This window comes from Buteo buteo, chromosome 5, assembly GCF_964188355.1.
Source record: "Buteo buteo chromosome 5, bButBut1.hap1.1, whole genome shotgun sequence".
Classification (NCBI taxonomy): domain Eukaryota; kingdom Metazoa; phylum Chordata; class Aves; order Accipitriformes; family Accipitridae; genus Buteo; species Buteo buteo.
The window spans coordinates 49,952,834-49,976,552 of NC_134175.1; the positions used below are offsets into that span (position 1 = coordinate 49,952,834).

The 23,719-nt window shown below is 38.4% G+C and overlaps 1 protein-coding gene across 13 annotated transcripts in view; it reads right to left on the reverse strand.

Annotated features, from left to right (window-relative positions):
• Nucleotides 1-23,719, reverse strand: part of GTDC1 (glycosyltransferase like domain containing 1) — a 184,264-nt gene that overhangs the window by 150,528 nt on the left and 10,017 nt on the right. For 12 of the 13 annotated variants that reach the window (XR_012650529.1, XR_012650528.1, XM_075028960.1 and 9 more), the window contains exon 2: nt 6,897-7,083. The exons of the other annotated variant lie outside the window; for it this stretch is intronic. The gene's annotated coding sequence lies outside the window, so the exon portion shown is untranslated. The remainder of the gene's footprint in view (nt 1-6,896; nt 7,084-23,719) is intronic. 13 annotated transcript variants of the gene reach the window in all.

Consider the following 23,719-nt stretch of genomic DNA (forward strand, 5'->3'; position numbering starts at 1 on the left):
GTCACTGCATCTGCACTGCTGCTGGTACCCGCAATACCTAGAATGACTCGGTATAGGTATGTTTAGCATATCTTTAAAACACACCTTCCATTTCGTGTCTGAAGACCTATCCTTTGATTTGCTGAAACGTGAATATAAAAAAAAGCAGAAAACCTTACAAAGAAATGATAATAGCTAGCTGCTTTGATACCTATGGCAACATGACTACAAATAAGCAATTCAAAGAAACAACTAATTCAGTAAAGTTATGAAGTTACGATTTTTTTTTAATTTTTTTGCGGTCTTTAACGTATCTGCAAGGCTCTTTCATCCAGTTTTGTAAAGAAGTGTAAGTAGCCATTCTGAATTGATTATTACAACTTTAGGATGAGTGACACTTGACTGAAAAAGTAAAAGGATGTCAGTCTCCTTTGTTTTCATTTTCAAAGAAGGAACACAAAAATACTCTTCTCCCTCCATGCTCCTCTTCTATTCAAAAAAGAAAATTAAAGATTGTGGTTTGGGCCCATGGTGTTGGACTCCACTCTCCCTCCACAATGACTAAATATATAGAACTACTTAATCTGGTAGTTCATGTAAAGTCTTCAGCTTCCTGGACAATGCAAGCTGAACATAAACTCCTATTTTACCAAAATTGGGTCATATTCCTGCACACAGGATGTCTGCAGGATTTGGTCCAAGTCACCTGTAGTCTATATTCTTCCAATGCATTAGAAGTTACCAATACCATATGGCTCTTCTTTCCTGCAGCAATTCAAGAAATTCAGGGATGCAGGCATTCACTCAATTTTTTTTCTTCTTCTTTCTAAAATTTATGTTTGGATCCCAGCAATTCATCTTGTGCTACAAAATGTTTATGGTTTCAACTTGTATGGAGAATCCAGCAGCCTTCAGAGATCGAAGGGCCATTCTTACTGTCAAAACTGTAAGCTTCACAACAGTAACTTCATTTTCATTAGTTTCATAAAAGATATAGAAATACATAATCCCTTTAGCTGCCAATAGCCTTACAGAATAAAAACATGCAACACCAAACAGTAAGTTTTTGCTGACCACAGAACACACAATTAGCTTTTGTCAAATGCTTTTAGAACTGTACAGTCACTTATGCATTTTTAAGACTATAATTAAATTGCCAAAAAAAATTATAACAGGACACAAAATGCAGCTTTTCTGCATAAAAAGATTTAAAAAAATTATCTTCTTTCAGTACAGAAGATAAAAGCATATTTTAAGTCATTATTTCCTCTTTAGGCTTCCCTCCTAGGTGCAAGGAGGGGGTTTAGTTTCCATTCTAAGCTGAGATGAACCAGTTGGTCTAGCAAGCTCGTTCAATGCTTCAAAGCTATTGCACTGCAATTCCAGGTTTTATTTCAAAACTTTTACACCCCAGGTTAGCCAGGGTCAAGAGTTCTGCACAGGCTGTATAAGTCCACCCTCAAGAGTGACACTACTTTTTCACTCTCATCACTTAAATAAATTATATTGAAAGCTTATTCAGTGATTTGGGTAAATACATGGTGCCTGGAAACCTACCTAGTGAATCCTTTGACCGCATTAAAATCTGCATATTTGCTGTAAGCAAGCAAGCCACTATCGTAAGTTGTAGGCTTTCCTTTTCAGCTGCTGTTTCATGAACAAAAGAGCAAAACAAGCTTCCCCCTGATGTCAGCAAGAATATTGCTTCCTACAAATCTGCATCCCTATCTGTTACAGGATCTCTAAGCCAGTAGAAGTTAAATATCCTTTAAGCCAAGAGATGTGTGTGTAAGTGTATATATCTATCTATGTTCATATTTGGAATACTTTTGAGTCCATCCTAAGTGAGATTTTTAAATTGTGTGTAACTGTGCCCCATACACATCTAAAACATGCTTAAAATTACCCTGCTATATGAATATCATATTCACGAAAAATTAAAAAACAAAACCAACAACAACGTAACCCACAAACAACAGCAAAAAAGTACAAAAGAAGTCAGAAAATTGGTATTTTAAGATTTACTTCTGCAAAAGCTATTCTGGCTACACCAGGGTCCTACCAAGCATGTTGGCTTAGATGAACTGGCAGCACACTTGCAGGATCTAGCCAGTACCTATGCGGCTGTTGTTTCCTAGCAAACATCTGAGCAACTACCCCTTGTTTGTCTCATTAAAAAGAAATGAGAAGATACTGTTACAAAGTATGCTGAAACAGTGAGTTAATGAGATTACATACTGGAAATCACCTAAAAATAATTATTAGCTGTTTACCAGAATCCTGTGAAATTTCCAGTAGATAATATTCAAATTCAAGTTGTTGGGGGGAAAAAAAAAGAAACAGAAAAGAACGTATCAGCCTATGTATAAACATATACTATTACATACAAAGCACCAATTCATGTTCTGCAATTGCCTTTTCTTCTGCATGGGAAAAGCCCATGCTACACCTCTCTGAAAAAATACAGCAAACTTCCCCCACACCTCAGCCACTTCCAGACCAAAGTGCAGCATGACATTTGATACACACGCTTTCGATCTGCGCTTTGCAAGCGTGTGGTAAAGTCCTTTTTAAAGATGATGTGAATTACAGGTATGCAGATGGAAGTGCTAGAAAGGGTTCTAGTTTCAGTCTCTGAAGCACCTTCACGGCAGTAACCACATGATTCAAAACTGTCTGTACTCATTGCTGCTACCATTTGAACACAGGATATCGTTTTGCTTTGCACTAAGACATATTTCTCTGATTTTAAAGCACTACATTTTCATAATTCAGCAAAAATACTCCAAGCTTTTAGCAATAACACCCTAAAAGAGGAAAGGAAGACTTTGGAATTTTTCCTGCTTTTAAATTAAGCTTCATCTTTTTTAAGCCTCCAATAATTTCAAAAAATTCTTACTTCACCAGCTAGGCTTCCGTTAGGCTTTTACTTGTGAAAAGTGGCCTTGTTAAAAGTGAAATGCATTCTATTTAAAACATAGTCGCATGTCCTTTGTGAAAAGGGCAACTGACCACACAAGAATAATGTACGAGGTTAGAAGGAATTGCCTTCAAACAATAAAAATGCATCAGATACAGTGCACAGCTGCACCCCACAACCCAGCCGGTCATCAGCACTCCAGCTTCATCCTGCTGCTTTTCCAGAGGGGATGGGAACAAGCTGAATGCTCAGAACATACAGTGGGAAGGGCTTGCGTAGGAAAGAGGTAGTTGGGAGAAGTCCACAGGGGAGGACAGTCCTTGGAGCCACTTGTCCTTCTAGACCTGAGCAGCCAAGAACACAACTGTCACCTTTATAATTCTGCAACCTGCACGCTGTCTTGCATTTTTACTAGCACCGCACCGCAGCAAAGGAGCCAACAGCTGAGACGCACCCTAAATTTTCTTTTACATTTAACACCACCACTTGCATATCAAAGCCTACATGTGAAAATCACTAACATTTATGGAGCCACTTAACTGCACACTGAAGCTTGAAACAAGTTACAGATGGACAGGTTGTGCTTACGTACCCAGTATATGCCTGATGCAAATAAATGAGAAACTGGAAGTTGGTCACCTCAGAGTGGCACTGGTGGTCTCTGTCTAATCTCCACTCACGCCAGTAAGTGCCTATCTCCCCTTGGACTCACTATTGTTTTGCGTGTGCTAGTAGTATTTCAACGCATATCCTTCCCTTATGCTCTACACCATATGAAATTGAGCGCGATGAAAGTATTTTAGAAAAAATACCTAAGTAACTTGGAGCCACATTTTCAAAAGGAGAAGCTGAAAATCTCATGGAGTTACAATGAGACTGGGGTACCTAAATGTTTAAATCATTTCTCAAGATGGCAGTTCAGCAAAGCCTCTCAAAAACTTTTGAAAATCTTATCCTGTATAGTGTTAATCATAGCTCTGTCTTCACAACATACACAATTTTTACAGTTTATGGTAAAAAAATACACAACATGTAATACTTGTGTGAACTAGAATTTCTTCCCCCCCCATCATATCAAGTTCACTCACTTGGGGATTGCATCAAGGCGAGAGAGATGCTGTTCTTCCTCTGTGAGGCTGTTTCTCCCCAGCTCTGAACATGGACTGGACTACCTATCCTCTCCCACCTGCTGATACATACCAGAAGACGACACTACTTTAAGTTTATGTGACTTTTGTCTCTGCCCAACTCACAAGGCTGCTGTGGGCCCTGCTCATCTGTGCAAGAAGCAGCCTCAGAGGCATTACAGGCCTTTAGTGTCTGGCAAAACCCTCCACGGAGAAAGCATCGTGGTGGTTGTAAGCGATTTGTGGAAGAAGTGAAAGGCCCGGAGTTTGTTGTTTACTCCTGTATCTCAAATTTAATTAAATTTAAAACATGGCAGAGTTTACGACACAGACAAATAATTAAAACATTAATCTAAATGAATGCATGACTTAAACATATATAGTCCTCGGCATTTGATTTCATGTGAATCACCGAAAGCCTGTTATTTCCTGTAGTAACTTATGATTTATGTCTTCAGCCCCTTTCCTCAATCTCATGTATATCATCTGCCTGGAAGAGATGCACCTACATGCCCAAGCTGTGGGCATGATACCTTCCCCAACCATCGTGGACAGTAATACCACCTACAAATTGCAGACACTGTAGTACACAAAAGCTACTCTTCAACGTTTCCACTCTTTGGCAATACCTAAAGGAAAACACACTACTCGAACCAGGCTTTCCAAAACTCTACTTTTTCAACAACTTTTTCTTATGGCTTTGCCATCTCACTGGCTGCCACTGAAAACAATCAAATTAGGCAAGTCTTTCCTATGTTACACTGAGAATGACATACTATTAATTGATTGCACCCCATAAAATTTTAAAATATGAAAAAAGTTGGTTTTATACAATTTACTTACTCCCTAAAGACTCCAGACTACTCAACTGATAGTTTTATAATATTCTTTTTTTAATTATTATTATTATTATTATTAAAGAGACTGAGTGAAGAATGATAGGGAAAAGCCCGCATCTTTACAATAAAAAGTAGCTGAAAAACAGCTTCTTAACAAGATACTTTCTAGAATTTATAAAGAAAAATGCCCTGAAAGACCTAGATGCTAGGAACAAAAATAACTACTGTAAGTAAATGGCAAGATGAAGGAGGAAAAGAGTATCACAAGCATCAAACAAGCCAATAAAAACTTCATTAGAATAAACGGACTCTAAACGTTCGAACAATCTCCATGCTATGGAGACCTCTGATAATGTTACGACAGACAATTACAGTGCTAACACAGTTCTGATGCCTCAGAGTTGAATATACAAATCAATTAGGACACCAGAAGAAATGTGTGTCAATATAAGCAACACAACCTACGAAATACTGGAATTCTGTGCTACCTCAATAAAAGCTTACACTGCAGCCCTTCCCTCGTTGCAGCCCGTAGTATTGTCTTTTTGTTACTTGACCACATATTTTAATGTAACACGTCGGAGCTTAAAAAAAACTTTACGCTTGTTACTCTTCTGTCAAATTTAGTACAAGTTGCCTGATGAGTTCAGAAGTTATTGGAGTAGAAAGGGGAAAGGAGAAGCAACGGCACTGACACACACTATGTCACACCGGCTTGTTTCCTTAAACAGACCAGGCTTAGAGCCGTTTTACATGCATAGAGGCTGTGATGGTGAAATATGAGGCCTTCCCTTAAAAGAGGCAATCCCAGCTGGTTTAAGTGTTAGAGACACTGGGGACAGGGGATCCCTCCCTTAAAATACTGACTGATATGTCCACCACAGGCAAAATTCACAAAAAAGTTATCAGATTTTCATTATGGTTTTAATGCACAAACAAGTCTTTTACGCTTGAAGATACAACCAAATTTATTAATTCTCAGTGTGAGGAAAACTAATTTTCCCTACCAAAAGTATAAAATATAGTCTCAATTCACTGTTGACTACCACTAGTCTGTACAGTGGAATTCCACATATTTTGATTTGGGGGGGGGGAGGGGGGGGGGGAGAAGGTGGGATGGTAAATAGAAAATATGTATCTGAACAGCCAAACATTTTTGGTCATCTCTTCCTATTTTGCTGTAGGGCCCACCCATCTCTTAGGTCTGTCTCTTGTACAGCCATATGAAGCCGGTCTACTTGAATTACAAGTACAGCACAATTGTTAACAGACATACCTCATTCGTGATCTTAACATTTCCCACCTCTGTTGCAACCATGTGAATCCAGTTTTTGATTAAAAAGGAGAAAAAGAGAAGTCAGCAAGCATGTCGCTAATCTTGCCTTGAAGGAAAAATTCCTTTGATTCCCAAAACCTGTAACCTTACCAGACTTACCAAACACTGGAAGCACAATGTGAACTGTACCATCGTTTCAAGGCAAGCACAGTAAAAATCATTAGTAGACACCTACTAACACCAAGAGGGCTGTACCCACTGAGCTGGGCACAAAAGGCAATCAAGTCTCCTTTTCTTTACCGAGCCAGTTAGTGCCACCAACACAACCAAGGCAGATGAAGAAAGGTAGTCCCCAGACTGCACACACTGAAGTCCTTATCGTAGAGTCCCTGCTGTCTGCTCAAACAAGCACCACACAGAGAAATAAGAAAAGTTCTTTAACTTGATCCCTTAATGATCTTCTGAATGGTAGCACCTTCACAAACAATTACGAGTATCCCCCCACAAAGTGTAGCATGAAGCCGAACTAATGAATCTGCTCTGGAATTGATGATACTCTGCATGGACACGGTGACCCACAAAGAGAGACAACATACTGCAAGAGCAGGGAGCCCAGGACCCCGACTCTACACTGAATTATTGGCCATGAGCCACTTAACTCCTGTGGCTTGTGTAGTTCCCTGTTTGACAGGCAGAAAACATACTTTCCCTTTTTCGTCTAAGAAACACATGGTATTTATCAGAAGTAGTATTACCTTCATTCAAAACTGGGAGCAGTAAAATACCAGGCTGTGCTGCTTTAGATGTCTTCAACAAAGCAGTCTGGGAATCTTGTCTATGAATCTCAGTGGTGAGCAGTACTTTTTCCCATCCGTTCTATCTGTTTCAGTCCAATGGACAGATGATAAAGTGCAATTTTCCCAATTGTAAGTGTTCTTAAATCTGAATAGAGTTAGGGGGAGAAAAGAAAAAAAGTATATGAGCTCATCTGGTCTAACTTCCCAACTGTTTTAGGCTAAGACCCTCCAACAAAATACCACCCAATACTACATCACCCAAATATTTATTCCAAATACATTCCTTAGTCTAGCACTGTCTGCAAAAAAAGACTATACTTGAGCTAAAGGCAAAAGACAGGAGAGTCCACAATCACCTGTGCCCATTGATCATCAAGACTAGCTAGGTTTGTTTACTTCACACTTCATCAAATCCTATAGCAGAGGAGCCATGTGAGCCTTGCCTCCTCTCCTCCAAGAGCCCATCAACCTGACCTGCCACTAAAGGTCCTCTCTACAAGAGATGGCCACCATTACCATTCTAAGCACATCAGGGAAACACCCCACCCCACCAGAATTCAAGACAATATACTAATGGCAGTCTTGCAGTGCTGTGTAAGTTAATGTCAAGATTCTACGTGTTTGTCTACTTCATGGTCTTTCTTTGTACATGCAAAGACTGCACTAGCCTTTTTGCCATGGCATCATAGTCACCACAGATAATCACACCTCCAAGCCCTCCCCTCGAGTCAAAGAATTGGGATGGATGAGGTTGGAGCAGACCTCCAGAGTCCAAACTCACCCAAACCCTCTGCTCAAACCAGGGTCAACCACGGCAGGTTCCCCAGGTCTACCTCAAGTTCTGAGTATCTCCACAGATGGAGACTCCACAGCCCCTCCAGGCAACTTGTGCCAACATTTGACCACTCACGGTGAAAAACTTCTTTCTGTGTTTAAACGGAATTTCCTGTATTTCAGTTGGTGCCCCTGAGCCTACTCATCTCGACGGTAAACTGTCCCAGCTCTCCCTGCCTCTCCTCGTATCACGCCCATATTCTCAAAATGGGGTTTCCCAGCCCAAGTTTTCTGTAGCAACTACAGTTTTACTGTATTTTGATGACTGAACTGCATGACTAACTGTGGATATATTTCTCCCATATTCTTTGCATCATCTCAAAAATGAAGCACCAAAAATTAAATCACCAACAAAACCGCTGATTAAGTGCAACTAAGCCACAAACACATGGGAGACCCACTAGATGTGGGTCTTTCTCATCCCAAAAGTTACACTCTAAGCAACAGGGCATTTTTAATCTTTTCTGTCTCGGCTACATATAATTCAAGTTTTGATATCAAAATATTGTGTTGCAATGATTTAATGCTTTAAAGTAAGTTAGTTTAATATAGCAATATAGGCCAGACACAAAATCCTATTAAAAAAATACATCAGCTTTGTCTCACAAAGCCTTCTATCACGAAACCATAGTGATCAGCATTAATTATTTTTTTTATTTATTTATTTTTTTTATTTAGCTTTTAAGCCTTCACTGACAGAAGTCCAAGTTAACCTTTACTTTATTTTGTCCTGGGCTAAATCCACTGCAACATCCTTTTTGCCCTTTTAAATACAGAAACTTTTTGGAAGTCTTCCAGCACTTTGAAATAAACACATTTACAAGATATGCAATAATTAACATGAGTGGTTCTAGAGGCTCCTGACACAGTTCTCGAGTCCCTATGATGTGATGTCCAGATCTGTTTATATAATTTTTTTATTTAATAGTTAATTTCAGAAATCACTCCTTTACCATTCTTAGCAAAGTGGGTGTGAACTTCCTACTCCAAACAAAAAATGATATGGGAAAGGAGAAAACACTATAATAAAGTGTGTAAAAAGCAAAATTACATTAAAAAGACAAAAAATACATCAAAACACTTTTAAAAGTTTATGCTTAATGAAGTCTTAATAGAAAGAGCTGACTTTGTGAGACACACTGAAAATGACCATTTCCCCCTGTAGATGGTTGTCTTGGAGCCAGAGGACTAGCTGCATTAGACACAAAGATCAGTAGATTGTGATGTTTACAGACCTAAAAGTTGGTATCTGGCCACTTCTCGACTGCAAGTTAGATTACATGTTTCTACTTATTTCTCAAAATGACAAGGTTTAATACTTTTTTTTTTACTTCAGTCTGCACAGAAGAACTTAAGATTCTCAACAGCAATGAACTTGTGAGAGAGTTTCCAACCCAAGTTTTCGACGAGATAGGGTAGAAATAGGATGATTTTCAAAACATAAATTCAAACTGGCAAACTCTGATGTCTTTTACTATTGAATACTAAGGGAACTAGTTGAAATCACTCCTGAATCACCTGCAATTATCTTCAAAAGCTCATGGAAGTCAGAAAAGTTCCCAAAGACATGAAGTGCTAGCACAAACAAAACTTACTCCAAAAGAGAAGAAAATGGAGAAATGAGAATTACAGACAAGCAATCCTTACTTCCATACCAACAGGTTACCAAAACAAGTGATTAAACAACCTATTTGTACACACCTAGAGGACTAGCCAGTAAAGATTTGTCAGGGGGGAAAAAAAAGTCACATCAAACTAATCTTAATTTTCCTCTTTAACAAGAAATGCATCTGGACCTCAGTGAGGTTTTTTTTTACACAACATTCTAGAAAATATGAAAAAATATAATCGAGGTTATACCACTAAGATACGGGAACATCAGAGGATGCAAAACTGCCCTGTGGGAATAAGCACCAGTAGTTTGCTATGAGAATGGCACAACACTGGAAACAGGCAGGAATCTGTCCTCAGTCTAGTATGCTTCAGTATTTTCATTGATGGCTTGCAGAGTACACACTTAAAAATCTTAGCAAGTAACGCTGAGCTCTGGGAGGTGTTGCAAGCGTATACTAGAATTTTAATGTATCTTAACTGAACTGCCACTTTTGATGGAGAGCTTGAACCCTAACAAAGAAGTTTAGCAATTAAATTCCAAATTATGTCATTTTACTATTATTTTTCTTTAATATATATTTAAGTAAATCAGGAATGATTCAAACAAGTTTCATCCTACCTGAAGACAAGAGATGAACAATTCCCAGGACCCCTTCCAGATCAAATTTCTACAAGTGTAGTATAGTTCTACACTGAAACAATGAAAATGGAATGGAGAAAAATGGATGAAAAGATGTTTCCACATCAGTGAAGCAGCACAGAGGCCCCAGCACTGCAGAGGCACAGATGACCCATCCTCACAGATCTCCTGCTAATCTTCACCAGTTCTGCCCCCCAGACTCTAGTTTTTTCCATGCTGAACCTCAATGTGGAGTAAAAGAATTCAGAGGTAACTGAGTAAAATCTATGTAACTATCCTAATTCCCTACACAAGCTGTTCTGCAAAGAGACATTGCTCAGCCCAGTGTTTTTAACACCACAAGCATTTTAAAAAGTTATCAGGGAAGTAGTCAAATAGTACTTTTCTCTAGTATCTATGTATACACTGTGGCTCTTCAGTTAGCCAATTAGCAGAAACATTAAGCCGCCAAACTTCCATTATTTTTACAACATGTAAAAATTATTTTTTATATATATATCATGATTTTAAGAAGTACAACTAAACAGAGCACTACTGTAATCTTCTAGTTATATTTTTGCTAGTTTTTAACGTCAAAACATTTAACTGAGGTACTCTTTATTTGAAGATGACTAATTATAATGTGTTCCATTTGGAGAACAAGAGTTCAATATCCTAGCATTAATTAAAGCAAATGCACTCTCCTAGCTTAAGATTAAAATCTAAAATGCAGCCAAAAGAAGTTTATTCCTTGTATCTGTCAGATCACAAAAGCATCCAATACAACAGGGTAAGGTTGCCAGAAAACGCTAAGACTTTCAAAAAGATATTATTTCATATACGTGGCTTAGCTCCGAAGCTGAACTAGAAATGACATCCGAGCTTAGGACAGTAAGCCTTTTTGCCAATGAATTTCTTGTAAAGTCAACAATTATAATTTATTCTGATCCTTTGTGTCACCATATTAGTAGTTATTTTTCAGCAATCCCAGAGCAGCAACAAATAATGCCATAGAAGAGGACTGATATAATTACAGGCTGAAAAAGATAGGCCAGCACCCTTACACTCCAAACTACCCTCTGTGGCTCCTTCATACCCCATATGTTGCTAATAAAACTGTTTGAATCATACCTATGAGACAGTTTTACTGATATTGTATCAGGTCCCTAGGTTCTTTGTATGAGATACGATGTCACTAGCACTATAACTATGCAAATTTTTTGATACAGGATCCCACCGGACACAATATTACATACGTAATTCGCAGTATGAAACTGTGCATTAACAATAATTCTAGTGTTATATAAATGAAACCACTATGTTTATTGAAAAGCTCGCCACACTACAATGAAATCAAATTTAAAAAGCAATAAAGAGCAACTGATGTGCTCATAGTAAAGATGGCAACATTGGTATTTTTCCCCCAAACAATGTAAATTTTACTTTGTGTTCACGTGACAATGCTTTACAGAAACTTTTAGCACTGACACTAAACAAATGCAACTCCCTCCCCCCACAGTATTAATTAATGACTTAAAATAGGAACCTTCTGAGCCCGTTTTTAGAAACAACCATGTGATTTTCAGCAAGAATCTGTACTGTATTCACATGCAAGTGCGAGTGTCAGTTTCTACTGCTAATAAAAGAATGATAAATGCTAATGATAAAGACTAAGAACTGCAGCAGTAAAAAACCAACAGCGTGGGGATATCAACATCCATCGTGCTGAAGCACCTCAGAAGTATCATCTTCTGGTCAGAAAACACCTGCGCTCTAATTCTGCATCTGACTTCAAATATCTGTATGACCTCAGGCAAATGATGCTTCTTCCCAGCTCGCATCACGTGCATTAAGGTCTCTTACCATTTCCTGCATAAGAATGTGGTCAGTGCTTTATATACATACCTGCAAAAAGGCACGTCTGAAAGATCTTAAAAATCAGTGTTGCGAGTAGAGACAGCAGAGGTGCAATCACCAATCTGACAGTACAAGCAGCTTGAAACACATTCCTCTTTTTTGTGTTCCCAGGGACCTCCTCCCTCCGCTATTAATTTATTGGTTTGCTGCAGGTGGAGAATACTGGGGCTTGTAAAAAGAAGTCTCTTTTTAAAAGAAAGCTGAAAAAAAAGGTAACAGGCTAGCATGATAAAGTGAGTCTGGTAAAGAGCCAGACTTAGGAGATAAAAGTACGCTATTTCACCAAGGTGCTGCAAGAATTAATAAACCAGATAATTTTGTAAAGTAAATTGTACAGTAAATTTGTATAGTAAATTGTACAGGAAAAAAACACAGCTCAGTATTCCCTGGATATACTTTTAATGCCTTCGACTACAGATAGAAAATATAAATGACACACCATGACTAGCTAAGAACTCTCACGCTGAGAAGCACTGACTTTAACTAACTGATGCAAGGTTTTACTCGATGGAAGAAAAACGGAGTTGTAACCAGGGACTCAGTAAGCAAGATGATAAATTGACTGCTTCCTATAACTTGTGTGCTTCCACTACAGGGGTAGCTTAAGCAGTAACTTTTTCCTGATGTTTTCCTTGACACCACCCTCTGCACAACATGAAAACTGTCATAGTTTTATTCTATTTAAAAATAAATAAATAGCAGCTTAGGTAACATCTTACAAGGCAGAAAGTTCACACTCCATCCCGTGAACATTCTGCCCTCTGGTATTGCTGCTACATTTTATCATCATACAATTCAGAGAGAATTATATGCCTTTTTTCAAAGTTTTAGAAAAACAAACCCCTCCTCCCCAAATATAGCCCAAAGCTGTTATGAAGCAACTCATTTTTAGAAAAAGCACTTAGGCAGATACTTAATTTTAATTAATAGTCTCACTGACTTCAACATTTGCACAGCGAGACAACTCCACGCTTCAATTAAAGCATGCACATAAACGCTTTGCTGATTCATGGCCAAAAGCATGACAGGAACATCATTATATAAAATGCTCATAATATTAAAGAAAAAAAAAAAAAACAAAGCCAACAACCTCACCCTCAAACAGAGGGTGCAAACTCACAGCTTGAGCAGAACTTACAGGTTGCTGAACAGATGAACGCTAGGGCTAAGATAAATTCACAATGAAATTATTTCAGAGCGGGCAAAAGAACTTTGGGGAAAGAGCTTAACTAAGTGGAGACTACACGAGCCCAGTTCTCCAACCTTGGCATCTACTATCTGCCAAGATTGGGTTTTCAGGAGTTGAGAATTCTTTACCAGAAGAGTGGAGGCAGCTGCACCTTTACTTCTGATGATTTGCCCTATTTTCCATTGTTCACATAGCAGATAAGCAGATTTTTTTTCAATATACAATTAATTACATCTAGTTCAGTTCCACCATGGATCACACTGAACATCTTCAGCAGACGTTCACTTCCAGGGAACAGCCACTCCAAGTTCCAGTGTTGCCCATCCTAATATGCCTATAACAAATCTAATTTTGAAATAATATGACACACAAGAAACACTAGTCAATTATTCTTCACTATCTATGTAATATCATAAACTGTAAGCTTTAATTTTTAGGCAGAATCTTTAAAGGTAGTTGGTAAAAAATTTTTGTTGAAATACTTTCCGGTCCTATTCATAAGCAAAACTGTGGTACTTGATGGCCTGTGGCTCACTACTACCAACTCATAATTTTAGAAGTTTAGAAGAAAACCTTCATTCCAGGACAGCCAAGCAATACTTAAAAAGTAATCCCACGCACACTTTTACTAAGGCATCAAGAAAGTTGCGGTTGATGGCAAAAGCGAGCTGAACGTAAAAATTTTAAAGCAGTAGCCGCTAAGAGTTAAACTGCTTAAAGAGAAGCTAAGGATGAGAAGTGGTTTCCCAAATAACCTGCTTCCTTCCTCCTTCACCTGGACAAACAACTAGGTGCTGTGCGATGAATCTGGCTGCTGGTCGATGGGATGGGCAGAAGCCACAGGAGTTTGCTGGTAGCTGGGGTGTTCACCTCCTCGCGATGCTCCTTTGGGTGCGGGTATCAGCGCGAGCCTCCCACCAGCCCCAGAACCACCACCACCTCCTCACAATGCATCCTTCAGGAAACCATCGAGCTAAAGACTCTTCCACTTGCAAAACCTGCAACGGTGACATTCATCAAACGAGGCTTAGCATCGCAAAGCTGTGCTACAACACGACCAGCGAAAAGAGACCCGAGTTCCCTCTCCATCACCTCGAACAGCAGGAATAGGATAGCCCAGATGACAGACACCTCAAGCAACAAAACGGACACAAACTTGCAGGTAGAAAATGAACATGTGAGCAGTTTTCTACAGGACCAACTTAGACCCAGGACAGCTGATTAGCTCCAGCTCGGCATTAGCCTTGCCAGACTGCCCTGCATTCACAAGGTAACATATGCAAGCTAAAGTAAAGCCAGGCCAAACCTGACTTGGCTCTGCACAGCACCAGCTTGTGCGTTTCTCCAACCGTTTCACACCTAATTTACAGAGTACATTATCTGTCCACGTATCGCTGAGATCTAACCTGAGAAGTGACTAGAATCAAAATCAGTTAATTGAGTAATGCTTAAGTGAAATGCAGAAAGCAAACATCACACACCGGAAGACTTTCTGAAAATGCATTCTTTTTATTCCGACTCCATTAAGCAGTCCAGTACTTTTGAAGGATTAATGAAAAAGCTATCAAGTAATAATACAGAAGAGGAATACTGATTCTCGGTGAACACGCCAACACACGATGAAGTGCAGAGACCTTTTTCGTAGTAAAGATTCAAGCCAGGACATTCAAAGAACTACAGGGACACGAGAACTTGCCCACTTGATCCACAAGCTGAGTATATTTCATTTTTATGAGACAGCATTCTGATAACTGCTCCCTGAACCACAGACTCACTCTAATACTCCTCAATTAACAATACAACATAGTCATTATTCTCACAAAATTGACAACACATTTTTTCACACCAAGGTTTAGTAAAGAATAGAAAAGTCTGCCTAAACATCCAGAACAGAAAACATTTACCTTAAAATTAATACCAATTCACTTAAAAAGAGAATCAGTCAATGAGTATATGTAAACACATGAGGATTATTTCCACAAACTTTACTTGTTAAACAGGACACAATGTTTCATTTACAACTGTTGTTTTTTAATCAGGAACTGAAGACAAGTCCAGGAAGAACAGGAGTAAATAAGTTTCTAAGCAAACAATTCATATAGACGCTTTTTAACAGGACCAGACAAAACATTCCTTAAAGTTGCATTTACAAGCCAAAGCTAACCTCGGGCATCACGTTCAGCATGTATGAGATAACCTACGTGGATACTGACCTTAATAATACTACAGGGGCAAATTTTGCACAAGGAAGACGTGCTCTTGAACAAATGTTTTCCAATGTATTAGGCATACCGAAGCTTTTTTCTGCATCAAGAACCGCATGTCACATTCCTTAAACTGTTTCTTTTCTTGACCAAATATGCTGTGGACAACCTACAAAGGATGCCCCTCGGTGTTCCTCTTTGAGGTTCTCATCTACAGTTTCCACTAACAATGAAAAAAGTGGATTTTTTCCCCTAAAAAATCACGGTCACATTTAGGATCAGCTTTCCTAAGCTCATCTGCCAAAAAAATATCCTAAATGATTAGAGACTTTCAACACTAACAGAAGCTCTGATAGAGATTTTTATTGACTTTAAATCAAGCACAGATCCAGAGCCCACAGTAATGCAAAAGTAGGGAGAGCACAGGACGACAAGCAGCAGGAATGGCTGTATAAGATATATGAAAATCCAATAACAAAACTAGTGACTGGTCTAATTTAAAACACAAATGGAAAGAAAAAACAGTAATTCCACACTTACCAGGCCTTCCTAGAGCTACTTACGCATAAAAGACTAGTAAAATGAAATGAGATATATTTGACTGTATATCCCAACATCAGTCTTTCAGGTGAGGTACTCCACTCGTGACCCTGACAGACCTGCAGCCCTTCTCACAGGAGCAGGTAACATCATAAACCTGGGCAGTGTCACTGTCCCGCCAGACATCAGCCTCACATACGAATGTACACTCGTATCATACCACAGTCCATACATTCTCTCCACATGCGTGTACTCGCAGATCTTTTCACCCATTCAGGAGCTACAACAGAAAAAAAGAGGAGAGCTGGCCTGCAAAAATACACAATGTTTTCAATCTCTTCCCAATAATTCACATTTTCTGCAGCAGCTCTGCTAAATCCTTGACCATACCTCAAATCGTCAGGTTTCTCCAGATCTTTCAGTTCTGAAGAGTGACCCCCACCCATCTGACCAGACGTGTCCCTTCCATGGATCTTAAAATTGTTTTAAATGGTAAAGACAACGCCTCAGTCTCTAATTTGGATGCTATACAATGTTCTTGAGTCTTTCTTTAGGAAAGTCTTGTTAGCAGAGGCAACAGGCTCTAACAGAATTCAACCTTTAAAACAACTGTCAACAGGCCAAAGTCCCAGCTCCACATCCCAAGACCCCAACTGTAAACCATCTCCCTGAGCACAATGAAATTAACCAAATGTTCGAGACTGGACACATTTAATTCTTTGCACTCAGATTACAGAATAATTAAGAGGCTGGAAACAGCAAATTGGCTTAAGCTGAAGTTACACAATTGGGTGGACAGAATGCTTTTGTCCACAAGAAAGCATTTACATATCTAACAGAAGATATTTTAAATTGGTTTATATTGACTTAAAAAAATAGAATTTTAAATAGATTCTTATTGCAGTAAAAAGCATGCTTTCTGAGTAACTAGATCACCAGATGTAAAAAAACCACACACACTGCATGGATTTCCCATGCAGAATGTGCATGCTCGTGATCATTTATCTTTCTGCCTCAAACTCTTCAACTTGTAGAGCTTTAGACCACCACAATAAATTAAATAAAATTCAGAATATAATGTTCTAATACTGTCTTTACAGATAAATACAATATTGGCAAATGCTTACCAGGTTACACATGCTAAGCAGTTCAAGTGATAATCACAATGATGAATGTGTAATCTAATGCCCATTCACTTTGATTTATATGAACCATCATACAGAAGCCTCACGTATCTGTTTTAAGTCAATGGGAAGGATCCCATTTTTCCTGACCTGAATCAGTGTTTGGTCTAAACTTAGGCATTTCGTATTTTTTTGCATTAAACAGAATCAGTCTTCGCACATAGTTAAAGATGCCTGGGGCCGCACAGTCCTTTGCAATCTCAGCAACTGGCCCTATCATTCCCTGTGATAGTCTTGCTGGAAAAAAAAAGCAACCAAATTTCCCCCTGCCCTTCCAGCTGTGGGAGAAACAGATCAGCCTATTCTTTACTTCAGAAGAAAAGGCCCTGCAAAGGTCAACCTTTCAAACGAAATAAAGATCATTAACACTGAATACAGAACTACTTAGATTCTCACTTTTTGTTTGTATAACTAGGATTCCATTGTACCTATTTCAGGGTGCTCTATATTTTTTATATATATGTGTAGATCTATACACGCACACCCATATCTTGTTTCTGAAACTAATATATAATGGAAGGCTTGCTTATTGAATCAGAAAGAAGCCACCTAATGATAAGGCATTGCTTTTATTCTCAAAGTATCATACTCATGAGACAAACTGCAATTCATCAAACAAGCTTCACTGTAGCCTGCCCTGAATGCAAAAAAACACTAAACCACAGAGTATGGATAGGAAAACATAGGTGCAGAGTGCCAGCTGCCTAACATGTTATTTATTTTTACCACAAGCCACAGTTATGCTAACCGTCCCATGGAGAGAGACAGTCTTCTCCTCAAGACTCTTAAGTCTCTTCTAGAATATAAAATCTAGACCAAGAGTTCTGCCATATGGCAGCATCTAAGCCTATGCAGTTTCTATGTTATGCTCTAAACCAGTGTTTACTCTAGACTTTGGTCTACACCAACCTAGGCAACAGCCTAGCACATCACCCTTACTTCAAACATACCTTACATACAGAAAGAGACTGATTAGTTATATCAGTCCTCATTACAAAAGAGCAATACTGACAGATGAAAAAAAATACATTATTTGTGGGAAGGAGCAGAGGTGCAGGTTGCAATTTTCTTGAGTCAGACCAGTCAAGTCTCATTACGCTACCTGATGCTACATGGCCAGGCGCTGTAAAAGCAAGCCTTATAAATCCCATAGCCTACAGAAGCCCCTACTTTTGGAGACCAAAAAAACAACAGGCTTTAAAAGTTTACATAGAGCTTTCTGAAATTACCAAAGCATAGTATTTTTACTTAAATTCCTGAACGATGTGAAGATAATCACATTTCCCCCCCCCCCCAATAAAAATCCATTTAAGTAAAATTCATGGCAAACAGCTCAATGTTTTCTTTCTATGTTTTGAGACTGTGTTAAGAATAAAATTGCTGCCTTTCAATAGGACATAATACCTACCAACTCTCAAAATAAAGGAGAATATGAGGAGTTCCTAGAGAAAGAGATTCAGGGGGTAGGGGACACAAGCATCACAGTATGATTAAGGAGTACAGACCAAAAAAAAATTGCCAAGCAAATATAAGAAAATTCCAGAGTTTGGAAAGCACATTAACATGGAAATAAGTGTCCTCGTATTTTGTTAGTACAAAGATATCACTGAACCAAAGCTTGACTTCCCTGGCTGAAGATAGTTAACTGATGAAAGCAGAGGTTATGAAAAACTGTAATCAAGTTTCATGAAAGCGTATGTGGAAAAGTGGTTATTAGGGTATTAAAAGCTTGGGGGAGGGAGGTTGGGATTGAAGGCTCAGACTAGCAAACTGAAAATATAAAAATTTTGACCCCCTGACCTTATGTCCAATGCAGAGCTTGGAAGAGAGAGACACAGCTACAGCCAGGAGGGCAAGAACAAAACCATGTTATCGATAGGCAGCCGTAGAGCATGACTGCTACTACTCTAAATTTTATCTTACAATCTTGTGACAGTAAGTTATGAAGGGTGTTTTCTCTCCACCTCTCTCAAATGACTGGGATTTAAGGACCCAGTCACGCTTCTCATCGCAGTACCAGTTAAAGCCTGAAACACCATAAAACATTTATGCCAGACAGGCTTTCATTCCATACTACAGATGTACAACAGAAGGACCTCATCAGAAGTAGGTGCTCCTCCTTGACAACACAGTATGCTACTGTGTATCAAAACAATGTCATTAACATTTGAGATTCAACCTCTCCCAAATCCATTACTCCCCATAACCTGCTCATCAGAATGACCTGCTTGGTAGAGCACATTTCACTAAATCTTCCAGTAGAGTCAGGGCCAGACAGAGATATACACGCACACACACTCCAAATGGAGAATAAAAAAAAATATAGCAATTAAAAATCCTGTAAGACTTTCATGTACTACCCCTTGGCTGGAAATAAAGCTCAGTAATGTAAAGAATTTATGATTTTTGACAACACAAAATAGCTTTGCGTACTAGAGACAGACTGAATGGAACCATATTCATCTGCTTTCATGGAAACTCTCACATAGTATGAGTTACATGCAAACACAACATGTAACAGAAAGACTGTGTGTACAGGAAGATACATGACTTCTCATTCATAAATGTGTACAGATCCTAATTAGAATTAAATCATTTAGTTCTCGAGTCTCTGAAAAGACACAGCTACGTTAAATGATGAGAACCCCCAAAGCCAACCTACCACCTTGAGAAATGCTTTGGCCTTACCAGTTTGCACTCACCTTCTCCATTTTTGCAGAGACTAACTGCAGAAAAAGCATCCAAATAATCATAATTTGTGACCTTTTAACATAAATCGTAATTTCTTAGACTACTTCTTTCATATTCCATCCCATGTTCTTCCAAATAAGAGCTGCCCAAAAATACTTTGCATGAAAAACTAAATGTTCCCAGTGACAACTCTGATCACGTCATTCTTTGCACATGAACATTAAAAGATGCAGCAACAGCAAAAAACACTAGTTATTCTTATAACTTCAAGACTAAATCCTAAATATAGTACGTTTTCAAACTGTCTTTCCTAAAATTCAAATAATATGTTCATTGCTTTAACCAAAAGCTAGCAAAGTACAACTTGTATTGTGCTGCAGGCCATAAAGTGAATGTTCTTTATTTGAATCATGGATGGATGAAGATCAAAACTTGTTTTTGAAAATTTACAACACTTTTGACACTGCTGTGTGTTCCTTTTTACAAGTTATCCCTATCTATTTATTAGGCTTACTCCAGACCTTTTACTACCTTCACAAAGATAATTTTCATCAGTTCTTCATATCTTTATACCCCACCACAGGAAACTGCATAGAATATGGGCAGAAGCCCTGGCTGAAAAAAGGGAGTAGGGGTAAGAGAGAAGGACCACAGCAGATGTTTCAGTCAGGCTGCAGAAGCTGTAGTTTGAAAGTAACATTTGGTAATGAATTTCGTCTTCAGCACAGCACCCACATGATATTTTGTTATTATTTGTCTACCCTAAGGAACCATTCTGCTATATAAAAAAAGTGCCCAAGAAATAGGAAATTATTATAAGCCCTCCCTCCTCCATCTTCAACTGAAGCATCTCCACCAGCATCGCTTCCAGTACTTCACAACAAAGAGCTGTATTTTGCTTGTGAATCCTATGGAATTGTTCACTTCTCTACCCAAACGTATCCTTCCCCAAAATTAAACTGCTCTTATACCCAAGACTGGATACAGCCAATGTGTGTTAAATGGCTTTAAGATCCAGTGCCTTGAACAAGTCAGAAACAGGAATTTTAGTCTAATTTCTGGAGACCATTTGGGAGGTTTGGTTTCTTATTACACAGGTTGTGCATACTTGCCTGTGACAGTCTTTGTAAGTTCTGTAAATTTAGACACTGGTTTTACAGTTGGAAAAATAAAGTCTCAATTATGAAGAGATTTTAGTATTTAAAAATGTTTTGAGTTTGACTTTCTGAAAAATGTATTACCAACTTTAAAGCCAGTCATTACACACACAGCATTACAGAACAAAATATCATATGCTGAGATGCAAATACAGGTCTACAACATGACCACAGGTACATTATTTTATTGCAGTGTAAACATCAGCCTTCAGCAAATGTCCATGACATCTGACTGCAGCTACCTCGAAGAGCCATCACGACTGCAAACTCTGCCTACTACTACGAGCAATTAATTTTCTATACAGCACCTGAAGGAGCAAAGAGAGCAGCATGTAACTGATTCTGGAGCTTCCCAGATGATCCCAGGATGCTAAGGCAGAGGTGAAAATGTAGATAGTCTGTCACCACATGCAACAAAGTCTTGCAGGAGGGGGAACAGACAGAGCCCTGACCTTTCTGCAAGCTGCCGTAGTTCAAACTTACAGGTAAGGCAGTACCAGACAGAAGTTACTGCTGCTGTTTCCAAAGACTTGACACTTTAAAGGCTAGCGCTCCCGTTGCTAGCAAAGCCCTTTGCTAAGATTCTCTTTCTCTCCTTCTTTCTTCAGATACTGTTTGCTGTGGGATAACAGAAGAAGCTTCCAACTTAGGCAATTCTTCAAAGGACTCTAGGAAACACCTGGAGATCTTGCAAGAAGCTAGACACTAATACCAGGGTATGAAAGGCCTACACTGCAACAAAGATGATCTTAAACAAGATGTCCAAGCTTGGACATGCAATTAAGTGTCCCAGAACTAGAAACACCATCTAGAAATCCAGAACCATTTAGCTTGAAATAACACAGGAATTACTAGCGAGTTTACTTGCGAGATGCCATCCTTACAGAAAAGCACCCAGTCAAATGACAAAGCAAGCATGGTCTTTGCTGGCAACTCTCAGGACTCCCAAAATACTCCCTCATGCACTACCACCACATATGGTCTAAAACACCATCAATAAAACTTTCATATAACAGCACCCCACTAACTCTTCCAATTCTTTTTTTTGCATATATCTATATGTACAAAAACTTTACATGCATATATGAAAACTTAGTAAAATAAAGCTAAGATGACACAAGCTGCAACACAGGATTTTGTAATTACAATCAAACCAGTATTTCTGTGATTTTTTTTTCCCCACTATTTAAAATGGTTTCTGTACACCTTTGTAAAACAAGCTGAGTAATAGTTAACTCATCACAACATTTTTCAAATACTTATCACTACACGCTGCTGATAATGAAGCTTTCATCCTATAACCACTAAAACTTTTCCTCTCAAAGCAAGATATAAGCAGAGGCTTAGTCACTGTTCATATAACAGAATTACAGAAGTTTTCAGAGCAGTTTACCAAAAATTTTAAAAAAGCAAAATAATGCATTGCATTTGGAAGATGTTTGCTCTCAGTACTGAATAACACTTGTTATATACCTGAAGGGGTTTCTTAAGCAAGCCAAATCTACCCAGCAACTCCGGGCTGTAACTATGCTGATCAAATCGGCTTTGCACGTGTTAAAAAAATGGAAAGCAAGAAATAAAGGTAGAGTCTTAATGTATCAACAGCTTCTTCTGATTTCATAGAGAGCGCATTAAAAGAATAAACATTGAAAATCCTGGCCATACATTAAGGCAATTCTTACACCCAAACAATTTGATAATATAACACTGTGTATCAAGCCAGTTTTTTCATAAATTATGATCTAAACAGAATACTAGTCAATTCACCAAAAGATATCAAAGATATCCCTTTATTACAAATGATCCAAGTATCCCCCTTGAGGCTATGGCTATCAGAAAGCATTTAGTTAGCTCCCAAGCCAATATTTTTTGTATCTGTTTTATTATGAAACTGTAACACATTTTCAATAACTTTTAGCTTTGCTATACAGAGCAACAAATAACTTCCCAGAACCCTTTGGAAAATCTGACATGCGAAATGATTCTCTAGTCAACTTGTGCATCATTATGCAGAAAAAAAGTGTACCAGATCACGCCATCATTGGAGGGAATGGAAAAGTATTGGGAGCTTCAGGACAGATGGATGAACTTCAGGTCATATAAAATACTACCAAGGCTGTATTTGAAGAAAAATGTGAAAGTTCGTGAAAGCGCCCCGGGTGAAAATACTTTGTGTTACTAAGAAACATCATCCCTGATGATGGATGAATTAAATTGTCTCAGTTAGTACAGCCAACTCCAAGCATCCCTAACTTATTAGTAGAATGTTTTCTTGTACTGGTAATTTATTTCAACAGCTACATACAAATAAAAAGCCCTACCTTTAAATGAAACTGAGAATTTCAAACTTGCATAATTAATGCTAGAAAACAGAACAGAGTTCACATCTTGAACAGAATTTAATAACTACATTTTCAAAGTTTACATTTTTAAATGTAATATTAATACATCCAAATGATTAAGAACTTGTTTTAGGATAGTCTGCAATGAAATACACTGTTCAACTTCCAAAATTACTCCATATACAATCCAGCAAAGAATAAAACTCTTCAAATATTTCCAAGTACTGAACAACATAAATATTCAGGTAATCAAATTTTAAACAACACTGAGAGAAAAGTGTATTCATTTGTCATGTATTGTTATGATGACACCACCATAAAAACTAAGCATGGAGGAAATAATGCAAACCACCTGTTTTTCTCATTTGGAAGTTGTCTTCATGTTTCATCCAGCTCCTCTCTTAACATATTACTTACAGGCTGTTTCTTCTGCAGAATGTACTTGTGAACTTATAGCAGTATATCTTTCCGTTTCTGAAGTATGTGTTTT